Consider the following 6,377-nt stretch of genomic DNA (forward strand, 5'->3'; position numbering starts at 1 on the left):
CATTTGCTGTTAGAAGTTTAGAAAGATTGGGGAATGTTGGTACTCAAACTTGTTTAGAGTTTGGAAAGCATGGGGAATGTTGAGAGTATGTGAGAATGCACAAAAGATGATGAATGTAATAGGTTTCTATTATACAATCGGTTATGAGTTGGTTAGGATGAGTTTGTTAGGTTTTTTGTTGTGAAGGTTTATGTTATACATTTTATTGTAGTTAGGTGTTACCCATGTAGCTATAAGTAGGCATGGTTGTAAGACTTGAGATATAGTTTTCATTAACAAGGTTTAGAGAGCCTCTTCTCTCTTATCTTCTCTATTCTTCATTCATTAACCTGAGTTTAAGAGTCTTATCAACCGTTGTAACCATTTTAAATTTTAAATTCATTTTGAATTGTAATAACCTTTTACTAGTAAGAACAATAAAATAAAGAATACATATTAAAAATAAATTTAGATAAATTTATAAGAAACTTAAAAGGACAATATGCTAAAAATAATAAATATGTGGTACATGTTAACACAAATACATACCGATCAGGTTAACAAGCACGTGCTGTGGGTTGGGTCATAGCCAAGGTAAGATATATGTATTTGCATTACTCATAGTCATCCCATCTTTATAGAACATTAAAATCATTAAATTATTTGATGATATTAAATTGATAGAGTTTTTTAAATATTAAAGATTATTAAATTATTATGAATGGAAATTAAATTTACAGAACCTATATATTTCAAAACTTAAAATTTTATTATACAATCAAGTTATTATCGTTTTTAATTTTTTAACTGTAAGTGATTAAAATTGAAAAAGTTTAATAATACCATTATAAAAAAGAATAGTGTAAAATAGAAAAATGCTAATAGTTTGATGATTGATGGTATAATTAACCTATGGAGTTAGTTTGACAATAGATCTCGACTCCGACAGCATTGTTTTAATGATCAAATTGAATGATTATTTCTGGGAGGCAATCAGAAATGGTGAATCGATTTACGGCCAAAGAACAGAATGTAAGATCGTTTATCTCCCTTTTTTTTCTGTATGAACTGAATTCTCTCATTCTCCTGCTTGATGTAGTCATTTGATCTACCGTCAAAAAACCCAGTCCTCATATTCCTGTTCATTGTTATATATTGACATGAATATTTGAAATTGTATTGGGAATTTCAATCTGGTTTTTGGTTCAGTGAAAGGTTCGGTTTACCTGAAAATTTTGTCAAAATTTATTGATTGATCTTTGTGCTAAAAAAAGTGATGATTTATCTTAAAATTGATAGGTTCATGTATTTTAATGTTGGTTTTTGGTCTTTAGATTGAATAAAGCTGAAAAAAGAGAAGTTGAAGGGATTTTTCTAGTTTAAGTAGTGATGGGGAAGCCATTGTTTTATGAGATATTGGAAAAGCCAGCAACAAGCTGTATAGGACTATGTATGGAATATGGCATTACATCCAGAAGAAGAACATCGGTTATCAGCACGTCGTTTTAAGTTACGGGAAGGCAATATTGGAGGGTAATTACCTCGGCTTTTTCACATATAAGTGTTCTTCATCTTGTTTTCAATATGAGTGCCCTTTGGAGTCTTGGTGTTGGTTGAGCAATTAGGCCATTTAGGTCTTGGAGTGGCTTATTACCTTCATTACACACTTGTTTTGGTTCTTGTTTCGGGGTTTGCTCGTGTTGGGAATGTACCATTTCTTAATTCGCGGTTTAAGATTGAGTATTTCCGCGAGTGACTGCCGTTGGTTATTCTTGTGTTTGTTTTCGGATGGATGACGGTCTTGTCTGTGAAGCAACCTTCATTGAAGTTGGATCTCTTTGGATTCTTTTCGCTTCCTATTAGTTTTGCGCCTTTTGAGTCGTTGATTTTCACTTGGATAATTGTCCCGCAAGCAAGTTTCGTTGGGCATTTGTCCGGAATCATTGGGGTATGCTATAGCTTGGGGTTTGATTCACGGGATGACCAATTATTGGGCAGTATCCATGGTGGGATGGATTGCTGTAGTTTCTGCATTTAGTTTTGAAACATTCTGGTGCATATGTTTCGATTTTCTTGAGATCGAATCCATTACGGATCCTTCATTGCCTTGTGTCCAGTTTATCGGAGATGGTAGAACCTTGCAGATTAGTGCAGTTCCGGTTGAAGGCATCCAAATTGTTTAGTTGGTTTATGAAGAATGAGGATGGTGGTTTTGCTTTCTTACAGATCATTGATTCGCTTTGCTTTCTTACAGATCATTGATTCGCTTTGCTTTGACAATAAATAAAAAATCCCAGGTTTGCTTTGCAAAGCGTCATTGATCTTTGGGTTAAGTAAGTCGAATACCTAAAAATATCTTTTAAAAATAATTTTAAGAAAAATCATTTTTTAGACAAAATTTGATATGCATTTTTCAAAGATTCATTTTTAAGAGTTCATAAATTGACTATGCGAGGGAAAGGGTTAGTGCCCCCACAACACTCAAAATTGGTATCTCTCGATTATACGTTGTCTAAGTAGAAGAATTTTGGAAATTCAAATTCAAAATTTAAAATTAAGATCCTTTTATTTCTATGAATTTTGAAAAGAGTGAATTTCATTCTTTGAAAATATTTGACTTGATAAAATTACTTAATTCACTTGATATTATTTAAAAGGATATTCCCTTACTACGTGAAATGTTGGACTTAATTTCGTTAACTCGCGACATAAGACAATATTGTATTTAAAATTTCAAAAAAAAATGAATACATGAAATATAATGAGATAAAAATTAACAACATATACAGGGAATAAAGATATATTGCTCACAAAATAAATAAAAAATTAAAAATAAATAAGTAGTTAAAACAAAATAGCTACACGATAAATAAATGGATAGTAAAAAGAAAATTGAACATATATTTAAAAAATAATCATATGAAAACAATGGATAAAATTTAAAATATTAAGAATATAAATGTAGCAAAGAGTTATTTAAAACGATTAAAATATATTTAATTTACTAAATAAATCATTATTAATCATGTCAGAATAATTTTATTCGAATAATCTCTTAAAAAGGCACCTCAAATTTTTAAAGGTCTTCCATAGACTATTCAAACGAAAGAGGTAACATATTAATTAAATGTCAAAACAATATTAAAAAAAGTAAGATATATGTATGCAAACAGCGGTAGAAAATAAAAATGTTTTGAAAATATATTCATAAGAACAATGTATTATTACGTCATATATTTACCATAAATATTTAATAAAACATAAAAAAATTATATACATAAATACATATACATAAATATTAAAAATATGTTAACAATGAGAAATTTACGGTAAGATACTTATAATAAATAATATTTTTAATACATATATATACTCAATAAAATCTTAGTAGCCTCAATAAAGTGCATATAAACATGTACGTATAAGTTATAAGGACTTAGATGCAGTGGATAACTTGATAGCAAACTACAAACAATAAAAACGATGGTAAAGTTAAGAACTAAGTGACATAAAGGAAACAACCATAAATAAGAGGGTGCAAAAACATAAATACAAAACTTTGAAAACAACAAACAAAAAGATTAAAATGAAATAATAACGAATAAAACCGAACAAATCGACAATTTAACCATGATGTAAAAATGAAATAGCATGACTAAACCGTAAACATATTAAACTGAGGAGTTCGAAATAAGCAAAACCTCTTTCATTCCTAGATTAAATCAAGGATTACAAACACAATGGACCAAATCGGCTATTTTCCCCTGGGAATCTAAAAACACGAGAATGGACAGGGTAAAACTGTGTCGTTTTATTCTGATATATACCCTATTATGACAGAAAAAAACCTAGTTTCCCCATTTTTCTTTCAGTCATTTTTCGTAAAAAGAGAGATGATCTCAAACACTCCTCCCAAACCAACCATCTTCCTAGAAACCAGCGACCTTCTTCTTTTTCTCGCCGCTCACCGGCGCCAACAAAAGTGAAACTACCAAATAATTGACGTATTTTAACCTCCTTTTTTATATATAGGGTCCTTTTTACCTAAAAACAAGCCAATTGCCCTAAATCTACAATTATTACCTTCGTTTTTTTTTTAAATTTCGACACCAGCGAGAACCACTGTGGCCTCGAAGGAAAATAAGTGAAATCTCCTTTCTTTCTCTTATCTGTTTTTTTTCGGAACACTTTCTCTCTTTGTTCTCTCTATCTTTTTTTCCAATCCCCGAAAATGGTCTCCCTTCCCCCTTTTATGGTGTTGCATGTTGTATTTGAGGCTTGATTTTTATGCTACTGAGAGAATAGGGTATGAGTGCCCTATTTTGTGATTGACAACTCTATATCTTGTCTCATTTGTCCTCATTCGAGTTTAAAATTATAGATGCAATTTTTAACTAATTTCGGGCTTTTCTTTTAATTGATGAGTTTGAAATGGGCGACGTTAGAGCAGTCGGCGCGGCAATGAGTAGCGGCGGCGGCGAGAGAGTTAGGACAAATCCCTAACTGATCCTTTCCATCTGGCTTTTGGATCTGGCTTTGATCCGACAGTAGGGAGCACTTGGTGGCTGGTGTGACGAGAGAAAACCCTAATTCTTTGGCATGGCAATCTGTCTTTGAGTCCTTAATCGGGTCTGGATCTGTTTGTAATTCGGGCTTGATTTTTGTTTTAGATGTATTTAGGCCTCCTATATAAAAATAAAGTAGTATAAATACATATAATTATTTTTCATATGTTAATACTGATTATAAATTAAATTTAAATTTAATATCAACACAAACAACATTGACTATTAAAACACAATTAACATTAACAATTACTAGAACATCAACAATTACTAAAACACACTTAATATTAACATTAGGGTAACATAATTAGTATTAACAATCATTAACACATTTAATGCTAACAATTACTACCACAATTAATATTAATAATTACTACCACAACTAATATTAACAATTACTATTCTTTAACCATTAAAACTTCATACCTATAAATTAAAGGCATAACAAACAAATACCCCTAACGTCCCTAACGTTTGACAGTATATGCAAATTTGCCCCAATTATTTTTTTTGGAACATTTGACCCCACAACGTTTTATTTTGATTCAAAAGTCACCCGTTGGATGGAAATCGTTAGTCAACTGACGGTCAACGCCTCTAACTGACTAAGCAAGCATATGTGAACACAAATGATGACGTGGTGTGTCCACGCCACTAAAGTATGCTGATGTGGAATTGACACGTAAGAATTTATTTTTTGTTAAAAAATAATATTTTTTTTTAGAAATTTTTAACCCAATGAGAGTGATATATGTCACTCTCTTATTAGTACGCATTTAGAGGAATGAAGAAAAACTCATTTTGGGTGGAAGGGGACATGAACTTGAGGAAGGGCATAAAATGGTATGCCTCTTACCACCAGGTCAAGCGGCTACTCTGTTTTATTATGAAAAAAACCTTATTTGACCCATAACTCTTCCAAACTAGTTAGGCAATACAGCTAGTCATGAAGCGATGTTAAATTGCTCAAATCAATGACATGAAGCTTTTTCAGTTTTGTTAGTTCTTGAAGCCACTCCAGAAGATGCCGACACTCAGGAATATTTTCCAGCCGTAGAAATCATAGGCTTGTATAATCTTGGAATATTTGGACTCCATTTGTAGATAACTTCATCTCCTTGCAATTTCTTACGCTGAACTCTTCAAGGGAAGTGAGATGTTGGAAGCTGGGAAAGAGTAACTTCAATCCACTACAATTTTCAATTTCTAACCTTCTCAACTGAACGATATGTTGAAGGGAAAGGGGGAGAGATGAAATATTATCAATCACCAAACGAGATGGATTCGTAAGGAGTTCTCGTTGCATGCCCTCTAAATCAATCTCTTATTTCTAAACTTTTGAGATTGGACAAGTGTTCCAACCACCCAAAGAAAGACTTTAGCCAATGGCAAGAGGTAATGTCCAATTCGAGAAGTTATATGTTGGAGAAACTTCTCTAGTACATCAGGGTAACAAAAATTAAATTTTAGATATGATTTTAAAAATATTAAAATTATAAATACTAAAATATATCAAAATCGATAGTTTAGATATTAAATACGTGATTTACTCTGAAGAAAAAAGGGTTGGACTTTGGAGGCAAAGCTGAGGCATAGTATAGGTATCAAACACGTGTCAACATTCAATTAAACCACAGAAACTTTTGACTTTATTATGTGATCAAACCAATCAACGATTGCCACGTGATGTTCTTTTGAGTCCCTATAATTCCCAGCCCTGATCTCGCACCCAAAGGATCTGCCCTCTTTCTCCCTTTCCTAAATCCTAATTGATCATCTTAATCTCACCTCATTAAGCCTAAGATTTCGAGTAAGATTTAATTATTTAATTTT

At 31.8% G+C, this 6,377-nt stretch overlaps 1 pseudogene; it reads left to right on the forward strand.

The window, feature by feature from the left end:
• The first annotated feature begins 950 nt into the window (after positions 1-950).
• LOC120146421 lies at positions 951-2,211 on the forward strand (annotated as a pseudogene).
• Positions 2,212-6,377: the final 4,166 nt, after the last annotated feature.

This window comes from Hibiscus syriacus, unplaced genomic scaffold (genome assembly GCF_006381635.1).
Source record: "Hibiscus syriacus cultivar Baekdansim isolate YM2019G1 unplaced genomic scaffold, ASM638163v2 tig00002511_pilon, whole genome shotgun sequence".
Classification (NCBI taxonomy): Eukaryota; Viridiplantae; Streptophyta; class Magnoliopsida; order Malvales; family Malvaceae; genus Hibiscus; species Hibiscus syriacus.